The 15,383-nt window shown below is 32.9% G+C and overlaps 1 protein-coding gene and 1 non-coding gene across 2 annotated transcripts in view; one reads left to right on the forward strand and one right to left on the reverse strand.

Moving 5' to 3' along the window:
* LOC135135550 (caskin-1) overlaps positions 1 to 15,383 on the reverse strand; it is a 77,286-nt gene that overhangs the window by 18,898 nt on the left and 43,005 nt on the right. The window lies entirely within an intron of this gene.
* Trnas-gga (transfer RNA serine (anticodon GGA)) lies at positions 6,708 to 6,781 on the forward strand. Its single transcript has one exon. It is a non-coding gene; the product is annotated as a tRNA-Ser (tRNA).

Raw genomic sequence — 15,383 nt, forward strand, 5'->3', positions numbered from 1 at the left:
TTTTTTGAGTTTTTTGTTTTTGATAACCTCTCTAAAGTTAAAACCACTTGCGTAAATAATATTCCCGCACCTTTTTGACTTGAATTTTTCGAAGTTTCAAGTTTAAGTTTTTTGAATATTTAATTTTTTTTTTCATTATTTTCATTATTTTTCAATTTTTTGATTTTTCAATGTTCCGATTTTATAATTTTTTGTTTTTCGATTTAAATTTTTTCAATTTTTTGTTTATTCAATTCCTCGATTTGCAAGTTGTCAGTTCTTCGATTCGTAATTTCACCAGTTTAAAATTTTTGTCTTCAATTTTTCATTTCTTTATTTTTTCTGATTTTCAATGTTCTGATTTGATAATTTTTCTTTGTTCCAACGTGAAATTCTTCAATTTTTGGATTTTTCAATTTTTCGGTTTGCAAATTTTGGCTTATTTTTATTTATTTTTTTTCAATTTTTGATTTGCAACTGTTCTAGCTTCCAGTTTAAATATAATTTTTTACGATTTTCAATTTTTCAATATTACGATTTTAGAATTTTTCAATTTTTATTTTTCAATGTTCTGATTTTAAAATTTTTCAATTTTTCTATCATTCAAAGTTCCAGTGTGTTGACGTTACAATTTTGAGATTCTATAATTTTTGCGATTTTACAATTTTTGAGTTTCCCAATTTTTCGATTTACTAATTTTTAATTTCTTCAAATTTTCGACTTGCAATTTTTCGTTTCAGTTTTTTAATTGCTTTATCTTTTCAATTTTTAGATTTTTCAATGATCTGGTTGTATAATTTGTTGTTTTTTCGATTTATATTTTTTCAATTTTTCTATTTCTTTAATTTAACAATATGAAACTCTTCGAGTTTTCATTTTGAAATTCTTCAATTTTTCGATTTTCCAACTTTTAGGTGATTTAATTTTTAGGTTTAGCAATTTTTCCATTCGCAATTTCATCAGATCTAAATTTTTAATTTTTCAATTGTTCTCTGTAGTATAGATAAGACTGATTTTGACAGACGTCATACCTTCTGAGAAAATATGGGCGGGTGGGCGGGGCTAGCACTTGCTCAGATAAGACTGATTTTGGCAAATGCCATACCCTCTGAGAAAATAGGGGGCGGGTGGGTGGTGATAGCACTTCCTAAGTTAAGACTGGTTTTGCCCCTATTAAACTTGTAAAAACTTATTAAATTTAAAAGGTGTTAAATTGCATATTTCCATAGTAACGAGTTAAATTCATAAATATGATTGGATATCTATTTTTTAACAACTCAGTCATTAATATTTCTAAGACACTCTGTATGAGCAAATTCAAAAAATATTAATGATTATATATTAAAAATAAATCACAAGCATAGACTCATCGTATTTTGGACATTTAAGATAGGATATATTCAGCAATATTTTGCTTATAAGAACTTTAAAACATCTCCAAGATTTCAAAGGATTCGGTTTTGCAGTTCCAGTTCAATAAAATAAATTCACGTATTCATTAATTTTTTTAAGTTACCCTGTATATGCAAATCCAAAAAATATGAATGCAGTGATAAATCACAAGTAAAAATTCATCATATTTTGCACATTTGGGGTAGATTTAGGAATTTAACTCGTTGCTATGGAAATTTGAATTTTTGGTTTTTCAACTTTTAGTTTTTATTTTTCGTTTTTTCAATTTTAGATTTTTTCAGCTCTCGATTTTCCAGTTTTTCTTTTTTCAATTTTTGATTTGTAATTTTTCTAGTTTTCATGTTAAATATTTAATAACTAATATTTTTTTAAATTTTCAGTTTTTCAATTTGGACGATTCTACAATTTTTGGGTTTCCTAATTTTTTTTGTTCATCAATCTCTGTCTTTTTTTTAATTCTCTATTTGCAATTTTTCATTTCGGTTTTTTATTTTCTTTATTTTTACAATCTTTCAAAGTTTCCATTTTTTTTTGTTTCTTCAATTTTACGATAAGAAACTCTTCGAGTTTTCATGTTGAAATTTTTCAGTTTTTAGATTTTCTAACTTTTTGGATATTTGAATTTTTAGATTTTGCACTTTTTCGATTCACAATTTCAGCAGTTTTTAATTTAAAATTTTTCAATTCTTCAAAATTTCTGTTTTCCATGTTCTGATTCTATAATTTTTCTGTTTTCAGTGTGTAAATTTTAAATATTTGGATTTTTCAATTCTCAATTTTTCAAATCTTCTTTTTTTTCAATTTTTGATTTGCAAATTTTCTCAGTTTTCATATTAAATATTTAATAATTATAATTTTTAAAGTGTGCACTTTTTCAATTTTACGATTTTAGAATTTTTCCAATTTTCAATAATTGAATTTAAAAAATTTTTCATTTATTCAAAATTTAATTTTTAAATTTTTCCATCTTTCAATGTCACAGTTTTTCGACTTTACAGTTTTGACGTTTCTGTAACTTTTTGATTTTACAAATTTTGGATTATCCGATTTTTCAATTCATGAATTTTTTTCGATTTTTAGTATTTTAATGTTTCAATTTTTTGTTTCATCAGTGCTTCGATTTGCAATTGCCCGTTTTTTTCAGTCTCTCAATTTTTTAATTTTTCGATTTTTCAAATTTTTCGATTTTTCAACTTTTCGAATCAAAAAATGTAAAAAGTGAAAAATCAAAAATGACAAAATGAAAACTTTGAAAAATCTAAAAATTGGAAATCAAGAACTTGAAAAATTGGAAAATTGAAAGATTAAAAATTGAGAAACTTAAAAATCGAAAAATCGGATAATTGCGAAATCCAAAAATTGCAAAATTGAAAAACTGAAAAATCAAAGACTGGAAATTTGAAAAAACAAAAAATTGTGTTATAAAAATCGAGAAAATGAAAATTAAAAAATCGGGAATATGAAATATAAAAATCAAGAACTTGGAGAACTGAAAAATTTTGCCGTCGAGAAAATATTGAAAAATTGGAAAAATGAAAAATTAGTGAACAGAAACACTGAAAAGTGGATAAATAAAAAAATAAAGAATATGATCGAAGAAAAAGGAAAAACGAAAAATTCTGATATCAAAAAATTGATCGAAGGTAAATAAATTGATTTTTCGAAAAATTGTAAAGAATTTTATTTTTTTATAACAACCCTTGTTAAGTTAACAATAAGATATATATGTAATGTCAAAGTAAATGTAAAGAAGCATGCTAGGCGTTTGTTTCAAGTGAGTTTTTCCATTACAAAATTTTGTGATGATCGACATTTTTACAATGACACGTTATCAATTTAGATAAATGCAGTGTAATAATAATAATACTGAAATCACAAATTTTCGGGAAAATAGAGTGAGTAGCTCTTGATTTTAATCCATACAATAAATTGCCTCATTCATTAATGTTTTTGAGTCACCTGTAAAAGTATAAGTAAGTATTTAATTCTAAAATTCTAAAAGGATTTATTCGGCAAAATTTTGAGCAAACCCAATCAATTTTTTGGAAGGGTGATCAATGAATAAATTTTGCAAGATTTCAAAGCATTCGGTTTTGCAAATTGCCAAAAATGTTACAAAATTTTGATATTTTTCCAAAAATCTGGACGTCCAGAGTAAAAACTGAACACGGACTCATAAACCACATGTGAAGGATTATCTTATTTTATAAAATTGAAATAATAGTTACTAATGTAAATTTTGGTTATCGTTTTACCAACTATACGATATTCCTAATAGACATAACTTCGCTCGGGAATCAAAAAGGAACATTTTACCAAATTTTAAAACAAGTATTGACCATAAACTTAAATGTGCAAATTCGCGATTAATTCCATACCAAAATGATAATTCCGACTTCAGTTCACGTATAGCCATAATCCATCATGACTCACCCCCACCCTCATCCACAAAGCGCCAAACAAAACCTCCTTAAAAAGGAATTCCGTCTTAGTCTGCGCTATAAATCGTGCATTATAGGAACATCTTCAGAGCAATCCATGCATGAAATGGGCAGACACGAGCCCCACGTTCTATCAAAGTACAACACTGTGCGATAAACACGTCCCCTATTGTTTTAAATTCAGCTGACTCCCCGTAAATCTCCTTAACGGCGTCGCCCTTGCACTACTTGGTGATCTAGAACCAGTGGTCCTCCGACGTGGCCATAAATCCCGGCAAATAGTTCCTCACTAGACCATATCCAAAATTCATTCTTCGCTTCTGGCGACCGCTGCCGCTCAAATAAATTAATTTCGTCCAAATTAACGGCGAGTTCGTTTAACTGCCGACAAATGCGGACACTGCCTAAAGGACATTCCACAGACGGAAGCCATCAATAAAGTGGTGTATTGTGATTTATTCAGAGTGTTTTGTGTGCTGTTCATTCAGCCACTGCACCACAGAAATGTTTAGTGATACTTTGTGCATGCGGACGTTTCCAGGCGGAATTTCCTTGTTTTGTACTGGTGCCAGTGGCGGAATTGAGACGGAGAAATGTAATTTCTGTTTTACTGCTTTTCATGCGATGATGTCGATTTGTTGAGTCGCTTCCAAATGGAAATTCTTCCTCGAGATAAGTGATTTGTCCAAAGAGAGAAGATTTTATTGGCGCGGATTTATTTTATTTTCATAATGTGCAGTGCAGAGCGGAATTCTTAGGGCGATTTGCGACAACCGATCCTGTCACGGTTCTCAGACTCTTTTATTATTCAGTTTTTTTTTTTTTTTAATAGGTATTGGAATGCTCAATAACACAACCTTGGCAACTTTGTGCTATTATTAGAAAATCGAGCTCCAGGCCCTTTTATATCAAATTTCTGATTAAAACTTTTTTATTTCTTGATTTGCGAATGCTAGCAGTGGCTATAATTGTAAGTTTGCAACAAATCCTCAGAAAACTCTTTTAACATGAGTTTGACGTTTATTAGTCAAAGGAGTATAATTTGCTGCATTTGGCAACTGCGCAACTCCTTTGGCTATATTTCCGATTTTGTTGATTCCAACTACAGGGTTTCTATAACTGATTGCAGGGTCGAAGTAGGTCATGGAAGCGTGCCGCCTATCACTTTGTGTATTTTACTAAATGCCCAAGGACGCACGACAAATACCACATCAAACAGGTGTAGAGTATTTGTCGTGCGTCCTTGGGCATTTAGTACCGACGAGAATGATTATAATTCACACTTGAAAAACATTAGAACAATAAAAGCGATGGCTTGATTAAATTTAAAATGTTGATGACGTCTTCAAAAAAATTTTGTGCGGTAATATGATGCTTCTTTATCTGTACGTTAACAATCCACACATATATAAATTTTAGCTCACAGGGATCCAAAAAAAAAAAACCAGAGTTAAATTTTAAAATTTTTCGAAGCTGTATTTGTTCGACTGTACTTTGGGAGCGAAGGAAGCTCTGTCGAAAAAAACCTTCGACTAATTTGTTTTACCGTTTATTTTCTTCTTCATGAATTCCAGTCATATTAATTTGTTACACATTAGTTCTTTTCCTATCTGAATCTGATGAAATATCTGATATACTGTATATATCGTCATAATAGAACAAAAGCTTTTTGTTTTTAAGAATTGTATACTTTTTAAATTAATTTTATTTTTTGTTCAAAAAAGAAAACCAGGCCTGTAGCTGTCTTATTTTTTAGAGTACACCATTGTTTAACGTCAAATTAAATCATTTTAAACGATTTAATTAATTATTTAATATTTAGCGTTTATTTGTTTTTTGTGTATCAAATTCATTTTTTTAAATGTCGCACTATACATTTTTTACAAATTTTAGTAGTTTTTTGAATTCATTGAGGTATGATGGTGTGATATTTCGCTAAAAAGTTATGATAAAAATTAATTTAATTTTTGTGTCAAAACGACTTGGTGAATTTACTAATATGTACAAGTATTTGCAGATAGTATAAAACTAACGGGTGATCAAAAAGTTTTCAGATTAGAGTTGGCCATGAAAATATTTGTCATGTCTTTGATTAAACTGCAAATGTCATGCATAACCTCATTTGTATTTCAATAATTTGTATTTTTAACATTTGCATTTTAATCAAAGACATGACAAATATTTCCATGGCCAACTCTAATCTGAAAACTTTTTGATCACTCGTTAGTTACTTCATGCTAAAATCTTTGTTTTGTAATGAAAAATTGAAACTTGAAAATTAAATTTCTTCCCTCAGTAGGCGCCCTTTTAAAAAACTTAACTCTAAAAATATTTTTCTAAAACTAAACCGATACTTTTCTGGCCTTTTTTAGCAAAGGTATTTATTATGCCATCCGTAGCTGAAGAAGATCTTAATTTCTTAAGTTCTTCTTTTTCAATGAACAGTAATAAATCTGATAGGTGTTCTTGACCCATAGAAGTCTAAGATAATTTGTAATCAATTTACTTTGAAAAGCTCTTTTCAGCTGACGCGATTGTAACCGGAAGGGTCAAAAATAAAAAACAAGCTGTTGCAATCTTTGAAAAACTGGAGGCAACGCGTTTGAAATCTATTAATAATAATTCTGCTAATTCCATAATGGTATGAATTTTACCAGTTTCTGGATGTTAAACAACTTTTCAAAGCAATCAACTGATTATAGAGATCAACTGTCAACCAATTATGGTATTTACTAGCCAATTTTGCTGCTTCCGTTTTTTACTGCTCCGTTAGAAAACTTGAGCAGTTTATGCGGTTGTAAAATTTCGAATGAATTTAGTCAAATTAAGAGTGTGGCGGCACAATAACACGTCGGTAAGCAGAGAAAGATAAGTGGCTTCGTGGTCCAGTGGTTAAGATACTTGCCCGGAAAGCATAGAGACGTGGGTTCGACTCCCACCGAGGCACAACATTTTTCTCTGCTTACCTACAAGAGAAACTCTAAAATATTTGTTTAGTTTGAATAATAATCAAATCAGTAAATCTAAACAGCACAAATACACACTGATTCTTAAAGTACGATTCCGGCTCAGAAATTCTCTCATTTTCTGACAACTCATCAGAAAAACGCTTCTTTATGCTTCCTCTTTGTTCTTAAAAATAGGTTTTACATTCTGTTGCTAGATGTTTGGAGTCTTTTTTCGACTGGTTTTAATAAAATAGTGGTTTTTTTCCAAGTAGTTATTTTCATGCTGTAGAGCTTTAGGAATAGGGTTGCCGGATTACAAAAAGCTGTGAAAAGAAGGTCATAAGCACTATAAAATCGTAGCTCTCTAAAATATTTGTTATCTGTTGACATTCGTCATTTTTTTAGTCAAATTAAATTTGCAAAGTTTTCATCATTATTGTATAATTTTTTTACAGCGAATAACACATCATTTCTGCAAATCATCTATTAGGACATATATATTTTTTAAAGAGTAATTTTATATTTTTCGGATGAAGCTTACTCAACATAGGCCAGCGTTTTATGCTATGATCAGAAAAAATAAAAAAACAACCTAGACAAAACAAGTGATTTTTTCCTTCCAAAATCCATACAGTTTTTCACTTTGATGTGAAAATAGGGTCAAATTTACTTACCGAAAGGCCTTTTCTTCTTGTTTAATCTATCTAAGTGTGCCACCTTTAAAATCTCTAAAGGACATGTTCTAGCATAACTGATCAAAATACCTTACTATTAAATTTAAAGTTAATTAATAAAAATATGTCAAACCTCGAAGATGATATAAATAACAGTAATTATTATTATAACTCGACTCTGACCGACTGAATTGTGCCAATTAACATTTGACACTTTGTTCTCTGTGATTGACATTGGCAACACAAAACATTGACAGTAAGAACATCAACAACAACACATAAGACAACTAGGCTTCATTTCATTGGTTGATTCAGCGACAGCAAGAAATTTTTGCAGCCTAGGCAGTGAAATGGTACTTCGTATTTAGCAATTGAAGTATGGAATGTCCAGTCTTTCTGCAGTTTGAAGAAAAAGTATTTTTCATCCGGCCCAAAAGATAAAAATCGGGTAAAATCTGCTTCAGTAAAAATTTTGGACATCTTTGGAATGGAATGCTCTGCAATCGCATGTATCCATCTATATCATGTTCTGTTTTAAGTGTGACGCTTCAACATTGACAACTGATACTATAAGGTTGACGATTTATATTTGTTGGATAGTTTTTCAAAGTAGACCAGTGTTACGTTTTTGCCAAATGATTTAACATCGGTTCATATCTTTCTCTTGATGTCTGAGGTAAAAAGTTTAATGATACAGGAACAGATGCGGAACTTTGTGATAACTGACAACACCGCCGCGAATTCTTTGCCATCCCAAAGCGGAACGGAGATTATAATTATAATTTTGTTTTTCAAAATTAATTTTCTATTGCGCCACAACGTCTAGATCATTTTAGCGAAATTAGAGCTTTTTGCAAAAACACAAAAGCTTTTTGTGCATTGAAGACGGCATCCAGCTTAGAGTCGGGTCGACACGCCTTTACCATCGCCAGCTAACCGGCGGTCTGCACTGACAGCCCGAATACACAGTCCTATTCATTAAGTTAATGCTAAAAGAAACAATGGCGTGCAAATGACTAGACGCACATACAAAGGTGCCATAGACACAGACACGGGTAAAGACCGGCGGCGTTGTCAGAAGAACAACACCGAGAGGTCGGGAAGAGCCCAAAGCTGGGATAAGCGAGTGCATTCACCTGCAGCCAAGTGCAAGAGGCAAGACCAGTTGTAGGTATGTGCCCGATAACTCCAAATGGAATATGAGGACGTCGATTCATAATGGCAAAAACGGCCGGTCAGTCGACGAGCTGTCGCTGCTAATTCGGCCGAGTTACCAAACATTTGCCTTCGTCTTATTTCGTCTACGGTTTTTCTGCAGCGCCATTAATATTTTACGGCACAAGTTTGAGCACAAAGGCCCGGCGTTTTTATTGATGCTAATACCCAGCGCGCCCTGTGGATGCAAATTTTGAATAGACAGACTCATTTCGCGAACGAGTCGTAAGATTTAGTATTATTAAAATTTACGCCCCATGGTGGGCGTAATAAAAGCTACGTGGGCAATAAGTCCGACCCGTATTTTTGCTGCGACATTTATTTTTGCCGAACAGTACCTGTCAAGATTGATTAGTGGCCCACCCGAAAAAATTAAGCGTGACGATGTGAGGAAAGGCCAATAAAGAGGCTGAATGGAGTTATTGCCAGGATGTGTTTCGCGTGATTGTTGCTCTTCTGTTAATAATTCAATATTTTCAACCACGAGGCATCGGCCACAAAGAACCTTGTTAACGGTGGGTTCCGATTCCAGGTAAGGTATTGACAAGAACAAGAACACGAGTAGTGGAACAGGTTCGCTCTTCCTATAGCCGTAAAAAGTCGATGGCAAATGTAATAGGGAATTTATCAAATTATTGAGTAGGTTTAATCTAGTCCGTATTAATAAACCTGTCCGTGTGGAAACGTTTCCTGTCATGTGTTGGCTATATTGTTGCAGTGGAATTAATATTCCCTTTCCCGGTAATGTCACGATTCATTTTTATACAAAGCTCGCTGCAGGATGTAACGAGTTTTTTTTTCAACTGACAGATCTACCGCAATTTGTTAGCCGTTCTTTTCAATTTTTTGAATTGGAATTCGTGGAAATTCAAATTTATTTTCTGCAAGTTGGGTGTTCTGTGGACACCATTGCCAGTGCCACGATCAAATTTATGTTATAACCAGTACTACTTTTGTAGTCATTTAGTTGCTAAACCGAGTAGAAATGAACAAAATAGTGGGTCTTTCGAGGTTATTTACAAATCTCTAAAATTCTAGAAGCAGTCATGACAGTTTATCACAGTTTGGACATTAATAATTTATGGAAAACCTTTATTACCAGTAGGAAAAATATGTTATGACGCTCATATTTTGCACGCGTTACAAATAATTGTAGCGATTTGAATGTAGCAAGAACATGAATTCAACAGACACGAGATCTTCATCTCTTGAAATCCCTAAAGTACGTTTACATGTTTTCGACAAGAACACAAGCCTAAAAATTCTTTCCTTTAATGCACCTCGATGTGGTTACTTCTGTCGTAATATTTTTAATGTCAACAGTCGAAAGTTCCTTTTTGGAATAAGCAGTTGAATCTTACATTTTGTATTTAAGAAAATTAACAATGTCAAATATTTTCGTTATTTTAAAAATGACTTTGAAATTTTACATCCGTATATGACTAGAAGGAAAGAAGTCATTAATGACATTTTCAACTTTCACTTTCGGTCTGACAGAAATGTAGGCAAGTTATTTTTTTCAGCGAAACACTCGAAATTTTTTTATGCAGAATAAAAAACTATAAACATATATTCGGAAATATATGATGCAAATGGTTTTGAAGTGTTAACAAATAAATTCAAACTCTATCAACACAAGAAGAACAGTTTTATGTATTATATTTTTTTTTACTTATTTTTTTTTTTCTGTTATCTGTCTGTCTGCTTGTCGTCTGTGTTAATTTTTATTACGCAGATAATCTCCGAACCGATTGGTCAAATCGTCTTTAAAATTTGTCTATCATCCCCACTAACAATGAGATGACGTCATCTCCAAAATTTCCAATAGTAAATGTCATGTAGGTATTTATATTTTATACAAAATGTTTCAAAATGATTTTCATCTAGTCGCCTATGGTTGCAGGTTTTCATCAAGGGAAACATAGGAGTTGTAGCGATTTCAAAGCTAACTAGATGAAAAACATTTTGAAACACCCTTTATAATAAGATATTCCTGAACTCGTTGTTTATGAATCCTTGTTGAGTTTTTATCTTACACATTCCGGTTTTTGAAAAAAAATCAAAATTGTATTACATTTTGCAATTTAACTTTAAAACTGCAAAACCGAATGGTGTGATATCTGGTAAGCGTGTAAGGTCATCGTAAACATTGTAAATCGTTAATCAAAATTTATCCGTTTATCCCCTCCCAAAAAATTGATGACGTCATTAAATTTTGCCAAAGAAATCGTATCTAAAATATGTAAAACATTATGGATCTCTAGGAAATGGGTTAATTAAAACACAATTGTCCTTAAAGTGCGTGTATTAAAAATGCGATCCGTTCGTTTTAAAAGCTTATTACGAACTAACTTTTAAGATCACAAATACGCATATATAAAATATAAACTGAAGTACTCAGCGTTTCTCGGGCGCCTTACATTTATCACCCTTTATAAACAAATACTTAACAGTAAGCTAAACAGAGAAAATATGGGATATGGTCGTAATAATTTTTGCCTTGATTAATATATTGAATTACAACACTCCCACTCAAAAATTAAAACGACGAAGTAAATACAGGTATCTTGATTTGGTTACCAAGTATATAGCTTAAGATAATTATTCTTAACTACAAAAGCCTCCCTCTTGTAAGCCAATGTTATTTCTCATTGCTTCAAATTTTGCAACAGGTACCGCTTTGGTGAAGATGTCAGCTTGTTGTTCACCTGTGGAGACATATTTAATGGTAATGTTGCCTTTTTCAAGTTGCTCTCTCGTAAAATGATATTTAATATCTATATGTTTTGACCTTTTGTGATTTGTGGGGTTATTTGCAATGTTTATGCACCCGGTGTTGTCTTCAAAAATGACAACTGGATTGAGAACCCTTATACCGATACTAGTTAACAAAGACTTAAGCCACATAGCTTCTTTTACACTTTCAAATAATGCTATGTATTCAGCTTCAGTTGTTGAAACTGCAACTGTTTGTTGTTTTCTAGTATTCCAGGTTATAGTACAAGTAGTGAATAATTTGTACAGATAGCCGCTTGTACTTTTCCGGTCAATGTCATTGCTTCCCCAATCTGAATCCACATAGCCAATTAAAATGTTATTAACGTCACCTTTTGTATATATTAATTCTAAATCAAGAGTTCCTTTGACATATCGTAATACCCTCTTTAAATATTGCCATAAAGTTTGATTATTTTTTGTTTGATATCGACTTAAGATGTTTACTACATATGACAAATCAGGACGTGTGCAAACCATTGCGTACATTAAACATCCAATCAGATTTTTACAAGATGCGTTATAACCTTCTTCTGAATTTAAGCCTACATAATCGATTTTTTCCGGCAAGGGCGTTTTAGTAGACTTGCAGTCACTCATATTAAATTTTTGTAACACAGCGTTCAAGTAGGACTTTTGGTTTAAAGAAATTCTAGTGCTTTCCCTTTTAATTTCTATTCCTAAAAAGAATCGAACCTCTCTTAGATCTCTCATTTCAAAACATGTCATGAGATATTTTTTACAGGAGAACATTGTGTGTTTATCCTGTGTGGCAATTATTAAATCGTCCACATATAATACAATATAAATATTTTTACTAACGTGTCCTTTATTTAAGTAGTAAAGACAATGATCGACTGCTGAATTTTGAAAACCTTTTGCTTTAATTATGGAGTCAAAATGTTCAAACCACCGTCTTGACGCCTGTTTTAGACCATATAACGCTTTATTTAACTTGCACACCTGATTATTTGCAGTTTTAACACCGTCCGGAACTTGCATATAAATTTCTTCATTTAATGTTCCGTTTAAGAAAGCCGTTTTTACATCCATGTGATGGACTAACAAATTAAACTGATTGGCAATTGCTAACAGTAACCTGAAAGTGGAAATCCTTGCGACTGGTGCAAAAGTCTCTGTATAATCAGCTGGATAAGTTTGATTGAAACCCCGTGCTACCAGTCGCGCTTTGTACCTTTGTGGATTTCCCTGAACATCTGTTTTAATAGTAAAAATCCATTTACAGCTAACTATGTTTTTATTTAGAGGTTTAGGTACGATTGTCCAGGTATTATTTGCTCGAAGTGAATCCAATTCGTCTTTAATAGCAAGCTCCCACTGCTTCTTCTCTGGCCTTGTTTTAATGTCGTCATATATTAAGGGTAACGACCCTACTTCAGCTTGAGCTGATGCAGCGTAATTTAGGAGTTCATTATGATGACTTTCATCATATGATAGTGGTGGACGAATTTTTAACCGTTCACTTCTGCGTAATGAAATCTCTTGTTTTGGTTCCTCAGTTGCTTTTATGACTTTTGGTGACTCACTTTTATTGACAGGAAGCTCATTGTGATTAGGAGATTTAAAACTTTCAAAATCTCCTTCTAGTTCTCTTGGCCTTGAGACTTTAAAATTTATTTCGTCCGCGACCACATCGCGAGCAATTATAAATTTTTTACCATGAACATCTCATATTTTATACCCATTTGGTTCATAGCCTACAAGAATTCCTTTTATTGATTTATTATCAAATTTATGTTTTCTTGTTTTTAAATGAATATATGCTGTTGAACCAAACACCTTTAAATGATTTAATTGTGGCTTTCGATTGTGCCACATTTCATATGGCGTTTTATTTGTGTTGAGCGCTTTTGTCGGGGTTCTGTTGATAAGATATGTAGCAGTTTGAACTGCTTCACCCCAAAATGACTTATCAAGATCTGCAGAACTTAACATTGATCGTGCTTTTTCGGTTATTGTACGATTCATACGTTCTGCTACGCCATTTTGTTGTGGTGTATGAGGAACCGTTAAATGGAGTGCTATTCCTTTTTCTAAACAAAATTGCTTTACTTCATTAGATAAATATTCACCTCCATTGTCACAGTAGAGGTTTTCTAATTTGAGAGAGAAATGTGTCTCACTTTTAGCTACAAAGTCTTTAAAAACTTTACATAATTCTGATTTGTACGTTAATAAATATGTAACTGTATAGTGAGTGTAATCATCAATAAAGGAAGCAAAATAATTTTGACAACTTATTGTTGATGGTGTAATTGGGCCACATATATCCGAATGGACAATATATAGGGGCCTTTTCACATGACTTTTATTTTTGTTTTTGTTAAATGGAAGTCTTGCTTGTTTTCCATATAGACAAGCTTCACAAAGGTCATTAGTGGGCATGATTTTATTTAAATCAAACATATTATCAGCCATTTGACAACGTTTTAATTGTTGAAATTTGCCGTTGCTAATATGGCCTAAACGTTCATGCCATAAACGAAAATTGTCACTATTATTGACCATTAATGCACTTCCACTCTCGGTCATGTTTTTATTAATTCTAAACTTCACACCAAATAAACCATTATATGTCTTACCTGTTAATATTGTTTTACCCGTCTTATCCTGTACTTGAACACCCTGATCGAATACCACTTTCATACCACTCTCTTGAATTCGACGAATGGATAGTAAGTTGGTTGTAGCCTGGGGTGTAAATAACACGTCTTGCAAGGTTCCAGTAAAACCCAACGTGGTGGTAACGTGGATTGGACCACGCTTTGTCGCCGTCATGAATTCGCCGGTTTTCGCAACAGCAACCTGGAGTGGCGGTGACAAAACAGACCAGGAGGTAAAAACGTCATCTCTGTTGATCATATGGTCCGTGGCTCCCGAATCGAGAATGAAAACGACGCTGTCTGGGGTGTCGTTTTGTAGATTTTCATCACAGCTAGTCATCATGAAGGCAAAGTGATCGGTGTTCGCAAGCTTTGATTGTGGTGGTTGTATATCACCTGGATTTTGTTCTTGCTTTGTCAACATCCGTTTATAATAATAACAGTCACCCTTTTGATGATTGCGTCGGCCACAGTGTTCACATTTCATATGTGATAATTTATAGTAAGATTTCGAAGAGGATGTTTGTCGAAATTTTTGTGCCCTTCTTTTGAAAAATTTCTTCGTATTTCGTACGCTTTTGAAGTTATCTTGACTCCCACTGGGTTTCTGCGATGAATAAGAACTGCTCGTTCTTAAGGCCTTTAGGTTAGTGGCTGTTTCTCCCGTTTGTAGTTTGACTTCGTGATCTAACAAACGAGTTTTGACAAAGGCGAGGCTCAAATTGTCCGCTCCCAGGGTTTCTAATGCAGTTATTACACCGTCGTAAGAAGACGGTAACGTCAAAAGTAGATGGGACACTTTGTCCATCTCTTCTAACACGGCTCCGGCTGCAACTAAATCTGCAATGATGACATCGAAGCGGGTGAAGTGTTGGAATAAGGTGTTATCGCCTTGGAGTTTCAGGCTTAATAGTTGTTTTCTTAACGCCAACTGAGTTGCCAAACTTCTTCTTTCGTAGATATTGTCTAGTTTGGCTAGTATCTCTCGTGCTTGTTCATTCTCTTACGCAAAACCAAGAAACGAGTCGTGGAGATATTCTACGATGACATTTTTCGCTGTTGAATCTTGTTTCTTCCACTCATCTGTAATCACTGGTGGTACGGCACTGTCTATGACATGTAGCACTTCCAACTCAGCCAACAATGCCCGAATTCTAAATTTCCACACACTATACTTTTCACCCTTAAACGGTTGTATATTTCGCTTTACACGTGTGTTATCCATTTTCAGTTTATTTCGTTTGTCGCGCCGGCACGTAACACGATATACACACACTTTACGCGTAGTCTGGGCCCATAACCTCTAGGAAATGG

This window comes from Zophobas morio, unplaced genomic scaffold (genome assembly GCF_036711695.1).
Source record: "Zophobas morio isolate AGI-343-1 ecotype UQ-CSIRO unplaced genomic scaffold, CSIRO_AGI_Zmor_V1 ptg000024l, whole genome shotgun sequence".
In the NCBI taxonomy this organism is placed as follows: domain Eukaryota; kingdom Metazoa; phylum Arthropoda; class Insecta; order Coleoptera; family Tenebrionidae; genus Zophobas; species Zophobas morio.